At 38.0% G+C, this 16,799-nt stretch overlaps 1 protein-coding gene across 1 annotated transcript in view; it reads right to left on the bottom strand.

Moving 5' to 3' along the window:
* Positions 1–15,300, bottom strand: part of PRDM1 (PR/SET domain 1) — a 119,187-nt gene extending 103,887 nt beyond the window's left edge. Inside the window, exons 1-2 of the mRNA XM_075063859.1 lie at positions 15,225–15,300; positions 14,508–14,548 (exon numbers count right to left, since the gene is read on the bottom strand). The gene's annotated coding sequence lies outside the window, so the exon portion shown is untranslated. The remainder of the gene's footprint in view (positions 1–14,507; positions 14,549–15,224) is intronic.
* Between the last annotated feature and the right edge of the window lie 1,499 nt (positions 15,301–16,799).

Raw genomic sequence — 16,799 nt, 5'->3', positions numbered from 1 at the left:
TTTAGAATATAGCAAAGTCCATGAAATGGATAAAATGAGTTTGGGTACTTTTTAGCATCATTCTCATGTATAAAGGTGATTCAAGACTTTTTAAGAGTATTTTCTCCTGGTTTAGTTTCATATTAGAAATTTAGGATTGCCCATCTTTTTGTCCCTGGAAGACTCTCTGAATAAATGGATATTTTGTTGGTTTTTGACATCACAGGTATCAAGGAAGTGAAACCTGAGCAATTGAGAGAGGAAGAAACTCATAATCAAACTGTTTAAAACTCTAGTTTTCATTTGTCTGAGTTTTTTGGCCACTTATTTAACTCAAACTCCTAATCAAAATAATAAAATCTCATTATTAAAAGATTAAAAATTCTCACCCTGCAGTTACAGGCTTAGAAATCTCCCACTTTAGTTCTCTGGTCCTCCACTAACACCTCAGGAAAACCAAGGAAGACAAAACTTGACAGTTTTGTTATTTAAAAGGAAAACACAAGCAGAAACGTTTAGACCTTCTTTAGCTCATAAACAAGTTGAAAAAGGCACAACCCACCCCCCCCATGTGTTTTTTCCCTTTGCTGATTACCGTAAGAATGAAACATAATAAGTGGCACATTCCTTTGAAAGAAAAATGTCACTGTATGTAAATAGTGCAAAAAGAGGTCTTGCTTCATCTAAAATGCCTGCTCTGTTATAGCAATGTTGTGGTAGCCATGGCAGTCCCTGGTATTGCCAAGTCTCTCACAGTAACTGGAAATTGCAGAAATGTACAGCTAGGCTAACTAAAAGTTTGTTCTTAGGGCTTGTCTAACACAAAATTATACAGGTTTAACCATAGTGGCACAAGCCATCTAGTGTGGATGCAATTATACTGGTATAAAGGTTAGGCCATAAGGAGAGAGGAATAAAGCATAAGACACCTTTATAGTGACATAACTGTGTCCACATAAGGGGATGTACTAGTATAACCATTTTGGTTAAAAAACCAACCAACCAACCAACCAAACCACACTACACTCCCACCACCAAATCAACATAGTTCTATAGTGGTACAAGGCCTTGGTCACTAGCAGTCAAGAAATTGTAGGAAAACATTTGAGAAGTCAAGAGTTGTTTTGGTTTTACAGAAGCTTTTTTAAAGGACTTTGTTTTCCTGGGAGTAACTTACGAAGTGCCTCAAGGTGCGTGCTTTATTACATACACATAGCATAACATTAAAACACCACCCTTTAAAAATGTAGGTAAAAACAGTAAAGGTGCAGGAAAGGTTCTAAAGGAAAAGGTCAAAAGGGGGAGGAAAAGGTATATTAGTGCCAGAAGTGATTAAATTGGATTCAACTTTGGAGTAACAAGGTTCTGAGTAATAGAAAAAGATGGAATGAGCTGATGGATTTCTGGGGTGGAATGAGCACCCTAGGGCCTAGCACAGCAAAGGTTGATCTCCTATCCTCAGATACATTAAACAGGGTGGTATCTTAACACAAACGTCCATCAGACCAAGCCTCAAGAAGCTGTTCTTGAATATACTGCAGCCAGGGCCTACAATATTAAGGGCTACAAAACAAATTCACTCAGTAGTGCCAGCTTAAAGTCAACCCACCACTTCATAGGCAGCCAATGCTGGCATAATAAGATTACAGTAGTTCAAACCAGTGAACATACATGCTGTTGCTTTCTGAACAACAATGGAGAAGCCCCTGAAATGGGAACTGCAATAATCCACTCTCGTGATCACACCAGCATGTGTTGCTGTTGCAAGGTTGTCATGAGATAGGGACACACACCGTGCACACTGCACAGCTGAAACAAACACTTGCTAATCATGTCCAACACATGTCTTTCCATGGGAAGGGTATGAACAAAAGTAAGACTAAAATGCTTAATTTGAGTCAATTTCTGAAAAAGAGTCCCCTCAGTATTGGTCCCTACCCACCAAGACGACTCCAGATTTTCTGGGCTTGAATGCATCCAGCAGGCAATATTGTCCAGGAATTCATCAGAGCAGAGACTGAACTTGCAGGTCCATGGGGAGAGACATGGATTAAAAAAGATTTCAAAAGATCTCGGATATATTGAGCATGGAAAATAGGACAGATCCTGGTTGAGAACAGCAATTCAAATACCTGAGTGATGACACATATAGTGGTGTTACACAGCTATTTGACTCCTTCCTTCTAGGTATTTCTTGAATCATTTGAAGACAATTCCAGACACACAAGCTGTCTTCCTTAGTCCATGTCTACTCTAGGATTTATTTTTTAAGATTTCTACAATTTTGCCACTAGTTCAGTTAAACTTTTTAGGAAAAAATTCCTACAATTTCCTAGTGTTGATAAGGCCCTAGGGCTGATCCAACAAACCTCGGCCAAATCATATCAAAAGCTGCCAAGAAGTCCATCATGATCAAAATGGCCAAATGACTCTGATGTAATGCCAAGAGGAAATCACTCATGACTGTGACAAGGGCAACCTCAATTCTCATGTAAGATATTCATGTCTTTTAGAAATCCATTCAGACATACCATCATAGCAAGCAAACATTTGACAGTGAAGTGTAAAACATTAGCTCTGTCTAAATAAAATTATAAACAAATATGTAAAGCCTCTGCTTTAAAAAAGTAAGTTTGAGTAGGACAGAGAGAAGTATTGGTTAAACATTTAAAGATTAAAATAGCACAAATCCAATATAGTTTAGATATAAAAACAAAAGAAACTAAACAGGGTTATAACCATATTGTCCTAAGTCTAATTTAATCTGATTTTTAAAATATTGTACAATGACTCAAAGAATGGAAAGGGACATTTTGATGGGTGTCACCGTATCTCTCACATGATGATCTTTCTCCATTATCCAAGAAAAGAAAAAGAAAAGGAAGCTATGCAAAGACCAGGTTTGAAAGCTGCGTTTAATTAAACTGCAAGGAACTAAAAAATCCTCTTCCTTCTTGTCATAGTTTTTTTTTTAAGTTGTAAGTAAACTGGAATACAAGAAGCTAGTTTCTTTCCTCCTCAGCTATTTTGTTTTAACTTGCATATATATTTGTGAAAGGTTACTCACCAGCCTTTCTAACATCATTAGTCCTGTGGTAACGTTCATTGCCTCTGAACAAAATGGTTTTAAGTCCTTCTGACAATAGGTCAATGCACTCCGTTGAAAGATTAGGCATCAGTTTCAATATTTGACTAGAGGTTTTTGTTGCTAGTTTCTCTTTTAATTACTTACCAGCCCTCAATCTGCCACATCCTGAATTGAATACACATACATAATAAGCAAATCCCTGAAAAAAAGTCATCCTAAACCAAGCAGAGCTGCAACTAGTTTTCTAGTGAAAACTTGCAAACAATGAGCAAGTTGAAAGGTCAGTGTGGGTAAGCTGCATGGCCCCTTTCCCTTTTCTCACTACAGCAACACCTTGAGGACCTTTGATCTAAACGTCAGTGGTGAAAATACACAAACAGATACTTTCCTATTATACTCACAGGTGTACATTCCTAAAACTGTTACATTCCACTACCTTTATTTGCGCTGAAAATCAGTATTTCAAAAAAAAAAAAAAAAAAAGTTACCCCTTCTCTCCTCAGATCATACCAGTATCAGAAAACAAAGTATCAGTGTAAGTATTGTATTCTAAACACATACAGCCTGCCTAATATTACGCTGAATAAAGCCTCATGTACAAGGATAGGACAAGTCTGTTTTGCTACTTTTACTCACATTAAGTAGTAGCTTACTTTGCAGACAATCTGGGAGTAGTCCCAGACTAATATAGTGAAAAGCATGAGAAAAGAATCTGCTCCTGGACCAGCCTACTGTTGAGGAGACCTAGGCTAACTTGACATGCCCATGTCTGTTCAGTAAGAGTTGGCACGGGGGATGAGTGCTTTAGCATATGTGAAAATACCCTTTTAGACACCACAATTCCTAGTTTTCAATAGACAGTGGGGTAAAAAAGTCGCTTTGCCTCCCCAGCCTTTTTTTAAATACCTTAATATATTGTGTGAGTGTTAAGAATGTTCATATCCATCTACTGATGTGTTGTACATTAATGTTTTACAGGGCTCTGAAAAGATTAAACACTATATAAACATCAAGAGTATAAACACAGAAGAAAATTATTATTTCTGCTGTGTCAAAAAGTGCTCTATAGGTGCTTCTGACATGCCTCAGTTTTTTTATACTGTACATGAGTATATTTGAAAGGAATATTTCAAAGAGTAACTAAAAATCAACTATCTCAAGCTAGCCTAGTTGTACAATATGCATCATCTCCCCATCTCTTTCAGCTGGAAAGGATTTTGGAAATGGATACTGAGGCTACGTCTTCACTACCCGCCGTATCGGCGGATAGCAATCGATTGCTCGGGGATCAATATATCGCGTCTCATCTAGACGCGATATCAATCCCTGAATGCGCTTATATCGATTCCGGAACTCCACCAACCTGAACGGAGTTGCGGAATCGACAGGGGGAGCCATGGACATCGATCCCGCACCGTGAGGATGGTGAGTTATTCACGTAGCTGAAGTTGCGTATCTAAGATCGATTTTCCCCCGTAGTGTAGACCAGCCCTCAGAGTCCCTTCTCTAAAAAAAATGGCGTGGGAAGAAAAATACTACTTCAAGGACAGTTTAGAAAACAGCATGCAACATATTTTCCAAGACTCATGTAGAAACTACTGCTCTTTTGGGAGGTGGATGTTTAAAAAAAAAAAAAAAAAAAAAAGCCATAGACCAGTGTGCCTACTTTTATAGGTCAATCGTGCTGTTTGAGTGCTTTTTAGTGCAGCAGTAGCTTTCCGCCTCTCTTTAAAAACCTCATTAAATAATAAGTGTCAATACAAGAGAGGAAAAGAAAGAGAGAGAGACCACTAAGAGGATCACACTAGCCAACCTTTCCTTCTCCACCATTTTATTCCATATTTACAAGCAGTTTTGGTATTGTACTCCTACATTACTGTTTTTAAAAAAAACAACACAAAAACAAAACACAAAAAGTTGAAGTATAAAGCCATTCATCTAAAAACGCCAGGCATTTAAGAGGCTGTGCCAGAGGTTAGAAGGGTGAGCTCCTAACTCTAAACAGTACCTATTGTTCCTTTTTTCCTCCCTTTGAATTACAAAAGGGAAGACGATATTATACTAGTTTTACCTCAGTTAAATTCCCAATTTATTTTTGTAAATTAGGTGATCTGATACGAACAATTTCTTTCCAGCAATTGGTCAAACATTCTGGTCTTCCTTTATTGTATAATAAAATTCCATAGAAGAGATATATAAACAAGTAAAAGCCAGAGAAACACCCAAGTAGCATGTTTTAGGATTCCTGTCAAAGACAGCGAACAGATTGATCTAAAGCAGGGGTAGGCAACCTATGGCACGCATGCCGAAGGCGCACGCCAGCTGATATTTCAGTGGACTCACACTGCCATGGGTCCTGGGCCACCATTCGGGGGCTCTGCATTTTAATTTAATTTTAAATGAAGCTTCTTAAACATTTTTAAAACCTTATTTACTTTACATACAACAATAATTTAGTTATATATTATAGACTTATAGAAAGAGACCTTCTAAAAACATTAAAATGTATTACTGGCACACGAAATCTTAAATTAGAATGAATAAATGAAGACTCGGCACACCACTTCTGAAAGGTTGCTGACTTCTGATCTAAATGTAACCCCATCTGGGGTTTAGGGAGCATGGCCCCTTTAAATTTTTTTCCTAGGAGTGAGGGGGAGCAGTGAAAAAAAGGAGGGAAACTCAGGGGTGTGGCTCTGGAGCTCAAGGGGAGAGAAGGGCTGCAGCCCCCAGGCCCTCACAAAGTGAAGCAGCAGAGAGCCTGCCTGAAGCCTGAGGAGGACAGAGCAGCCAATCGGGGACACTCCAGGACAGGAGCCAGGAGGAGCACTGTGCCCAGGAGGAATCGCTTGAGAAGGACAGGCTAGAGCTGGACCCAGTATCACTGCTGCCCAGAGCTGCATAGGGCTGTGAATACTGGGGCTTGTGACTCTGCGTTGGGGATATGGAGGGAGGCTGCTAGCTAGTTAAGTGGGGAGGTTGTCGCTCTGTGTGGCTTTGCAGAGAGCAGCAGAAGAGGGCACAGAGGGTTTGTTGGGAAAAGTTCATTGGCGCCAAAGATAACCAGGAGCACCCAAGACTCGCCACTGGACTGGAACTTTTACCAGGACTCCTGAACTCTGTGTGCAGACACATTGCTCAGTGTCTGCCCTTTCAAACTGTGCTACCACTGGGCCTGTGGGACCTTGGCAATGCTGTTCTACTGCTCCACCTATATTTCCCCTTGTCGTTTTTCTTCTCTCCTCCCTATGTAAATAGATACCTCCCTTTGTTATATCTATTGCACTTTTCCTGTGGGTGTGGGTGTTCACTCTGGGGGGTTTGGAACAGGTGCCCCTGAGGTGGAAGGGATTTTTCCTGCTGCATTCCTGTGCACGCTGTCTCTTGGCCAGAGCTGCCTGCAGAGCAGGCTCCATCTTGGTCATGAGGGTGCTAAAGTTACATAAAGTTAAGTTTTTTTTTAAAAAAACTGCTTTTTTAGGGCCAGGGGCATAAGCAGCTGATGTGCTTTCACTTGGAAATAGTAAGGAAGGAGTTACAAGGCAAGGCTCTGATCCTGCAAGCACACACCCAAATAACTTTATGGTTGTGCATTGCCCCACTGGGTTCAAATCACACAAGTTAGGCCCTCATCCCACAACTGGATCCATACTAAAGAACACGATGCCATGCCAAGTGTTGGAGCAGTTCCACAGCTCCAAGGCTGGTGGTCAGACAGAGGAGAAGAAAGGCTGGGACTTAAGCCTATGATAGCTGTCTGGGGACAGTGACTGCCAAGGCCTACCTCACCTTCATGGCCTCCTTCTGCCTGGAGCACCTGAAGCTTCACTAAGAGAGTCTGGCTTTCAGGGGTCACCGACTGCACCTGCCCATGATGGACCTTCAACAGAGGAAGGGCCTGTAGCACAACGAGCTCCTAGAGTTCTACTGCCAGGAGCACATCAGCTACATCTGCTGCATCTGCCTGGCCAGCCACAAGCCATGCACCAGCCACCCAGTGCAGGAGGCCAAGGCAGAAAAGGAGTCACATCTGAAGAACAGACTGAGAGAACTGTATAATCAGGGTGAAAAAGCTTCTCAGGCATTAGATGAAGTGAGGATGCAGCAAAGATAAGCCAGGGAGACAACTGCTCGAAATATGGGTTTTCAGACAAGTAAATTCTTGGTCTATGACTACACTAGCAAGCTTACAGTGGTGCAGCTGTCCCTATGCAGCTGAGTTACTGTAAACCTTCTAGCGTAGCCATTCTATGCTGATGGTCCCGTGAATGTAATTAATCCACCCCCAATGAGTGGCGGTAGCTATGTCGGCGGGAGAAGCTCTCCCACTGACATAGCGTTATCCACACCAGAGCTTATGTTGATGTAACTTATGTCGCTCAGGGCTGTGAATAAACCACCCCTCGAGTGACATAAATTATACAAACATAACTAGTAGTATAGACATAGGCTTGGAAATTAAAGTTTTAATTGCAGAAGAAGAAAAGGCAGTGAAGAAGAAGAAGAAAAGCAAGTCTTTGAGAAGTTTGGTTATGTCCATAACGTCCTGGAAAAGAAGAAGAATGGATCCATGTGACTGCACCCTTGCCCTTATGCAGATCTGGTTGCAGAATGAGGCACTAAGAGTGCAATTCTGACCCTGCTGAAGTCAATGAGAGTTTTGCTATTGACTACAATAGGGCCAGGATTTCATTCTAAGTATTTACAAGACAGAAGCATCTGAGTAGGCCTTGCACAGGCTAAATATGTATGAATGACTGTCCGGGTAGGAGCTGTAACGGAGTCATGACGTTAGCTTGTAAACTGATATAGGCCTATAAGATCAATCCCTAAATAAATAATTGCAGGAAAAAAAAGCAATCTAGGATTATATGTATAATTTCTTCTGTCACTTTTAAAAAGTAGCTTCAAAAGTTCTTTCAAAAATTTAAAAAAAAAACCCTTTCAAAAGTATTTTGCTTGACTGTGGGCAAAATTTACATAAATGCCTAATCATTTCCAATTTTAATAAATACCATTTTTCTGAAAAATTCTGTTTTAGTTTTGAAATTTATTCTATTTCCAAAAAAAAATCACTATTAATCACAAAATGTCTACATCTGCTAAATCTTTCTATATTCATGCAGTTTCACAAATTACAAAAAATATTGCATTCATAATATCATGTTGCAGAAATTATTCTCCATTGCATCAACTATGGTTTTCTTACTGTTACATTCTTAAGGACTGAACAAAGATGTGGTTTATCTTATCAGTATACATATTAAATCCCAAGGCAACCTTTTACAGCCACAAGACACGTTGTCAGCACAGAAACCTATGATGCAAGTTTATGCCCCTTAATTATATAATTAGCATGATCTCTTTTAGCTAGAGGATGCCAAACATACAGAAGTTCAAGAGAATCATGAACATAATGAAATAAACTTTCATATCAAATTATTTCTTACACCTTTGTGATGTCTAGAAATTTTGTTGGACTAAAATCTAAGGGCCAAACTCGGCCTACAATAAACTGTTTTCTACCCATGCATCATTTCACTGGAAGCATAGGTACTGGCACTAGGGGTTCAGAGGTTCATAATCACACAGTGCAATAAAAAAGGGAAACAGCAATTCCTGCAGCACCCCTGACTTGAAGTAGTTTCCATTATATCCAGGGTTTAGAGTTTGGTTCAATGGCTCTTAGCACCCCCACTACAAAAAGTGTTCCAGCACCCCTGATTGGAAGTGAATGCTAGCAGGATTGGACTCTTAGCCATGAAGTACCACATCTTGAGGCAGATCCTCAGCTGGTGTAAATTGTCAAATCTATGAAAGCGAATACCCCCTTAAGAATAAGTGAGGTAAAAAGTAACACACAAAGTGTTTACTGAATGAAAAAATAGGCAAGACAGACTGAAAGCCTCCCTACCCCGCAGCAGATATTAAGTACAATGAATTGAAAAGACAGACATCCATGAAACTGTCCTACTCAAGATCAATTTGACAGCATTGCCCTTAAATTTAAAAAGTCAGAACATTTCGTCTCACAGGCAATCCACATTACCAGGAGAACATAGAATCTAGACATGCAGTGAAAAGTTTAAAAAAAAAAAAAAAAAGGCAACTTCTCATGGCCTTTTGCAGTACAGTTTCTACCCAGGTTTTTTTTTTTTTTTTCCTTCACTAACTAAGAATGAAAAGGGAAATCTGTACTTGTGTCTGTGTCATATCACACTTGACTGACGGAAAATAAAAAATTCTGCACATAGATTGGTTATTTGTATTTCCATTGGAAGCCAGTTGAAATTTTGTAGTTTTATACATTTCCTGCTTCAATAAAATATTAGTGAAATTAAATTATTTTGCTAAAATTTATTAAAAACTATTTACTATAATATTTTATAATTCTGATGGAATAGGCAAGTTGGAATGGGTAAAGTACATTGCTAGTCAATTAAAAAAGGAAACGCACTAAGTACACTTATATCTGCTCGGAGCATCTACTATCAAAGAGTTTGCATAAAAACACCATATCTATCCATCCATCCCTCCCTCCCTTATATAACTCTTCATCACCATTGTATCTGGGCCACCATATCTTAATCTTGTTACACTTTTCCCCTTGAAGTTATTATGGTTTATAAACCCCAGGAATAACTGGGGGCTGATTAAAAAAATATATATATTTATGCAGTGACCCTTCTTTGTACTCCTGTTGGTGGAAAAAAGCATTAAAAAAAAAAAAAAAAGGGGGAAGATATTTTTTTATTACCCCAGCCCTCTTTTTCACATATACACACACAAAATCCTCAAAACTCACTCTGCTCTCCGAAACCATGAATTCTGACAACTGTATAAAGACAATACCTACTTCATGTAGTAATACTTCATTTTGCTAAGAACAACAACATTTTTGTTTACAGAACTGTTAAAAGAATGTAGGCAGCAATCCGCCAAATTATATTATACTTTCAAAGGGAAAGAAAACTGTAGCCTAACCCGTTGCAAATGAGCTATTTTAGTAACAGTGCCCTCACAAATGCTCATTAGCCAGCTGATAAAGAGAAACAATTATTTCTCTACTTTACTGACCAAGTAGTGCTTACTATTCTTAATGCATAAGATGTAATGATTCAAATTTGTAACTTATTAGTACTGATACTACAGCCTGGTTAAGAAAGGTGTCAAGAATCTGGCAAACAGATTAAAGTCATTTTGGGTGGTGAGGAGTGGGTGTGGGGGCACCTTTTCTAAACTCCTTTACATCAAACAAACTGTTAATAAGAGGGTTGCCAACAACAGTGTTCAGGAACCTTTAATCACAAATGCAGTATCATCAGGAAGCTATTTATAACACACCTACATCTGCTAAGCTAGACAAGACTGGAATGTTTCTAAATATAACAACACTTCTATTCAGGTGTGATTAAAAAGGTCTGATTTTAAGGAGGACAAGTACATTTAAGAGCTCTGAGATAGATTACAACATATATGATTAATAAAACATAAATTATAAGAGAAAAGACACCAAAGGCTGAATGGAGGAGGGAAATAAGGAAAATGTTATTCTGTCTTCATTCTTCCATGCTTCTGGAATGTGGGTAGATCATAGTAAAACTTTAAGTGGCAAGAAGATTAAAGGAAAACTGTTAAAGCCAAGAAGGACACTAACATAATCTGGTGTAAATTGGCATAGTTCTGCCGACTTCAATGTATCTATGCTGATTTATACCAGCTGAGGATCTAGCCCACTAGCTTTACAGAAGGTACTGTCTATAAAAATTGTCAAGTATCAGAGGGGTAGCCGTGTTAGTCTGGATCTGTAAAAGCAGCAAGGAGTCCTGTGGCACCTTATAGACTAACAGAAGTTTTGGGGCATGAGCTTTCGTGGGTGAATACCAACTTCATCAAGGATTCCATAGCAATTAAAGCAAATCTTGCCCTAGCTAGAGCCACTTTGTCACAGTATTTTTCTGTTTTGTTTAAATAGCTTTAGTATATGCACTAATAAAAGATATAAACGTTGATAATGTGCTTAGGTTTGCCATTTCATAGCATCTTCAGGAGTGCCAGGCACTTTACAGAAAATAGATCAAAAACAGGTTTCTGCCCTGCAGATCTTAAAGTATAAGGACAAACGCTACTAAGTGTATTGCTTATTATTAAAAATTATCCCAATGACTTCAGTGGACTGCCTCACAGTAGCAAGAACTTTGTTCATATAGTAAGCTGTAGCAAGTGATGGACTTGGCAAACAAGGGAGGAGACTGAAAACAGAAAAAACACAACTTATGGAGATATGGCAATATGATTACTCAGTTTAGGCATGCATACATATATTTTTGTGGATCAAAATTCATTGTGTGTGTGTTTCTGTGGACTTAGGACATTTTTCATACAGGACATTGCAGAAGAGGATCTTTAAAGCCTTGTCTTCGACATTTTTATCATGTTAAAATATGACTGTGAACATGAATGGAACATGGATTCTAATATGACCCATTTAGTGAAGATGTGCCCTAAAAGTGATTTGAATAAGGTGAAGGAATTAACAATAGTGGCAAAAATTCTTAATGGCAGCTCCCACATGGTTTCATGCACTGAAAAGTATAACAAGTATAGAAACAAACATTTTGTCCAATATTCAAGGCAAAAAATGGAAAAGGATGCCAACTATGAAACTAAATTAGCTGCCAGCACTCAGAGGTTTGCAAAAAAATGAAGCCAAATATCCATGATAGTTATTCACTACTATATTAACTTAAGCACCAAAAGGCTAGAAACCATTGTCATAATTTTAATGCTTCTAGTGACAAAACTGTAGCAACTTCTCATAATATCCCAAGTTTCAGCTGGAAATGCAGTACCTAAATATTTTCCATTATCTTTCTAAATATCACTTGGGACAACTGCATCAGTAGCATTAATGAAAGAAATAAATACATCTGCTACACAATGCCAGTTACTTTTTTCTGCGCTATTTTCTGAAGTCCAGGTGTTTCAGTGTAATACTTCAACAACAACTACTTAATATTTTGTATTTACACTTTTTAAAACGTTAACATTTAGAATGTACCATTTGTTCTGGCTATGTATGACTGATCAGCTTAAAATAAAATGTAAAATAATGGTAGAGTCTTTTATCAATACACAGTTAGTAGAGAAGTAATTGATGAATTTTATTAATTGACCATTGCTGCTGTTAAGTTGCATTTGTCTTCTAGCCACTGGTGTGAATTTTGCAAATTAATAAAACATGAAACCAAGTGTACAGCATTACTGAAATGTAGTTTTGTTCATTAATGTTGAAAAAATAGTTGTCTATTTATGACTCTTCCCAAGCATAATAGTAACTGTGCTGTATTTTGAAAAATTAAGGAAGACTTAGAAACATGAGACCTTGATAATAGCAGAGTGCTGTAGTAGTTTGCTGAGAACATGAGTGATACTGAAGCTTTTGGCAAGATTTAGCAGGTTCATGAATCAGCAAATCGAGAGTGTGGCTCTTCTGTAATAAATCTCTTCATAAATGTTCATATCCTAAGGGTATGCTCAGTTATTTCTGTATTTTCCAGTTAATTGTATTAATACATCTCCTTTCACATATTTTTACATTGGATTGTAATGTTAACGTGTAATTTTTCCTTGTGGAATTACTAGATAACATGAGGAGTAATGAAAAATTACAGCTCACATAAGTCTTTTAGAGTTTTAAAAAATGCTTATTATTGGTTAGAATCATACAAAGAAAAATATATATATATTTCTCAAATTTTATTAATTGCTTTCTAGAAATAAATTCATTATTATTTCAGTTAGAAAATTTAATAGTTTCTTACACAAGAAATTTCCAGCTGATTGATGAGAAAAATAAACCCTGGTTTGTTTGTTTTTTAAATATGGATTGTGGAATTGTGTTATTCAAAGTGAAGCTGCTGTAGTAGATTGTACTCATTATCACTTCCAGTTACAAACACTTTACAAAAGTTATAGATTTTGTTTCATGTTTTGGGGTATCACACCTGCTGAAATAATTTTTCTGAACAAAATTATTTGCTCTTTTAATTTTTTTTGGTTAAGTATTAATTTGTGGGATTCAGTAATAACTACCTCTTGCAAATGTAGAAATACAAATTGTTTAGCAGCAAAGCATTGTAAACACAGTATAATTAAAAAGAAAATTAACACAATTTGTCTTATTTGTAAGAAAATCTCAAAATCCTCTGTATTCTGCAGTTTTATAGCTCTGGTGGAATTAAGATTTAGCATTTATCGATTAAAACAAAATTCACTTGGAATAGAGAGTTAAAACTTGAACTAATTTGTCAGCCACGATTATCACTTGGAAGGACATGCAGTTTATTAAAGACAACTACTGTGTGATAAAGACAGGATAGATACTAATAACCATGCCGTTTAAATTGCATGAGTTGGCATTATGCCCAAGTTCTTCAGCTCAGTATATCAACGCACTTGTTGCTGGCAAAGAAAGAGAGGAACTCCCTCAGATCTGAAAATACCATACAAACTTCTCTTTCAAAATAAACGAGGAGAATGAACTGTCCTGCTTATTGCTTATGTTTCCGTTTGGCAGAAAGGAGAAAGACAAAAAACTATCACAGTAATAAAAAAAAGAAACCATCTTCCTAAATAGTAAAAAATGGGAAACTCTAAAGATGTTAGTGCTCTCATTTTCAAATTCATGTGTACATAGTAGTCCTACGTTTCGTTTATGTTAAATTGCAATTATAAACAAACAGTTGCTTTGTCTAATTTACTCCCCCCCCCCCCAAAAGCTTCTTGCTTTCAATGACTAAACGATGAAAAGTAGAAAACTCTTGGTGAATCCAATGATTTTGTTACAGTTTATTACTTTTTAAAAAGTTTATATTATGTTGCCTCATAAGAAATAAAACTAACATTTGTTTCTATTTTAATTTAAATCAAGACAAGATTGACGTTACCACGCAATTTACAACAGTTATAGAAAGTGTTGTCTTGACCATTGTAAAGCTGCGATCAAGAAGGTATTTTATGCATAACCATTTCCTGTCAGTTTATACCAAAACTCAAATTAAGTTTATATTTGAGACACCTTGAGTACTGTGTGAAGTTAGACTTCAATTTCATACGTGGAAAAACTAACTAACTATGAAAACATGTTTTCATCATCTTCTTGAGTCCCTGTTAAAGAAAATGTGTATTCTCTTTGGACAGAAAGAATTCCTCAGCTCTAACTAACATCCCGGTATATAACTGAAACAAACGACATGTTTGCTAAATACTTTATATTACCCCAATTGTTCAAATAGTGCCTAGTTATGGATCAGCATTACCCCATTCACCAGAAGTTCAGCTGAACAACTATGAGTTTTGCTGAGACAATGGGCCTCAGCTGCATGACAAATACACGATATGATCCTGAATTTTAATCTTTGGTGAAAACGTGTCTTACCTTTTTTGCAAATCGTCCTCCAGCGTCTTCAAGTGAATGATCTAGAAAAATAAAAACAAACTCCAAATGTAACAGGCCAGAATTTGAATCCAACCATCCACTTCGCTAGTTTTTGTCCAGACTAGTTCCTCACCGTTTGAACTACAAACGGCAACTTTCCCGTGACATTTATTTTTACTAGTGAGCAATAAAATCACCCCGTTGTCCAATTATGAAAACGCTGATGCGCACATTGTGCCTTTCACCATCTTGTGCGAGGAGGGAAAATGGAAAGGCAAAGACATAAAAGAGCATCAGTGACAAGAGTTTCGACTCATTTATAAATCCAGATAAAAGTTAATAGTTAAACTCCTTCCTCTCTCCTCCACCCTCCCAAGTGCTGATGTCCTTTAAGAAATGGACTGTTTTTGTTCTCTTTTACCAGAGGCTAGACAATCTGTCAACATCTCCCCTTTATTTACGGGTTGAGCAACAGCAGTTCCTCAAACATCAACATTTTACTTTAATCCTGGAGATAATCCACTTCTCTAAAACTAAGAGATCTGCCAGCATCTGTATTATTTGTTTTTAAAAACCAACAGTAAGAGTCTCGATCTCTCTTTCCTGCATTCAGAAGAAAGGAGGAAAACCACCCCACAATCTCCCCACTCTCAGTTCCCTTCCCCTGACCCCCCCGCAGGCAGCCCCCCACAAAAACTTCCCCTAGAGATCCCCCACCTGCTCAAGTCTAGTGGGATTTCACAGGAGGAAACAAAATCTTCCAAGTGGTTCCTTTCGGGCGATTTCTTCAACCCGTCTGGAGGTCTAAACCTGAAAAACAAACACCTCTATTGAATGCAAACGAAGCTTTGGGCGACTGAGTTAATTCTCCCGCAGACAGCTATTCTCAGTGTCTGGTTACACAAACATACCTACACACAGGTTGGAGAGAAATCCCTTAGAAACCCAAAATAAATGCAAAGGGGGGTGTTTGGCTTGTGTGTGTGTGGATCTGCAGGGGGAAAGACACACCCAGGGGAGCATGCCCCGGGCAGCTTCAATGCTGGGACAAGTAGGCAGGAAGGGGTGGAGGGGAGGTATTAAAACAATAGGAACAAGCTGGGAAGGGGCAGATGCTCCAGAAAGTTTTAAAGAACTCGTGAGACAGAGGGAGACTTTCCCCTAGCCAGGGGGTGTGGTGGGCGGGGAAGGGAGGGGCAAGGTAAAGGGTGCCATGGGGGGGTTCTGCGAGTGTGGTGGCTGGGGGTCAGGCAGAGTTGTCCCGTCAGTGGGGGCACCCGAAGAGGACGGCAGTCACATTCTGCGGGGGGGAGGGCTTGGGGCTCCTGACAACTAAATTAGTCTTGCCAGCAATCTCGCAGAGTCTGTAGGCAAAAATGAAGCCAAAATACATTATAGTTATCACTACATTAACTTAAGACACCTAAAAGGCTAGAAACCATTGTCATAATTTTGTTAGATGCTTCTAAGTGAGAAATCAGACTGTAGCCAACCTCTGTCTCATAATATCCTCCAAGTTATCGCTGGAAATGCAGTGACTTAAATACAATTATCAATTTACTTCAAAATATCACTGGTGGGACAGACCATCAGTAGCATTAATGAAGAAATAAATACTATTCCGTCTACACACATGCCAGTTACTTTTTCTGCGGCTCATTTCCTGAAGTCCAGGGTGTTTTTCAGTGTAATTCACTCAACAACAACTTCCTTAATATTGTGTATTTTACCTTTTTAACGTTAACATTTAGAATGTCATTTGTTCTGGGCTATGATGGATGATCAGCTAAAATAAGAATGTAAAATAATGGTAGAGTCTTTTATCATACACAGTAGTAGAGAAGTATTGATTGATTTTTTAATGTACCATTGCTGCCGTTAAGTTGCATATGTCTTCTAAGCCACTGGTGTGAATTTGCAAATTAAAACATGAACCAAGTGTACAGCATTACTAAATGTAGTTTTGTTCATTATGTTGAAAATAGTTGTCTATTTATGACTCTTCCCAAGCATAATAGTAACTGTGCTGCTATTTGAAAATTATAGGAAGACTTAGAAACATGAGACCTTGATAATAGCAGAGTGCTTAGTAGTTTTGAGAAATGAGTGATACTGAAGCTTTTTGGCAAGATTTAGCAGGTTCATGAATCAGCAAATGAGAGTGTGGCTCTTCTGTAATAAATCTCTTCATAAATTTCATATCCTAAGGGTATGCTCATTATTTCTGTATTTTCCAGCTAATTGTATTAATTACATCTCCTTCACATATTTTTACATTTGGATTGTAATGTT

The sequence above is a fragment of the Chelonoidis abingdonii genome, chromosome 3 (assembly GCF_003597395.2).
Source record: "Chelonoidis abingdonii isolate Lonesome George chromosome 3, CheloAbing_2.0, whole genome shotgun sequence".
Classification (NCBI taxonomy): domain Eukaryota; kingdom Metazoa; phylum Chordata; order Testudines; family Testudinidae; genus Chelonoidis; species Chelonoidis abingdonii.
Note: the sequence above shows the minus strand (reverse complement) of the source record. Positions and strands in the feature narration are given on the sequence as shown.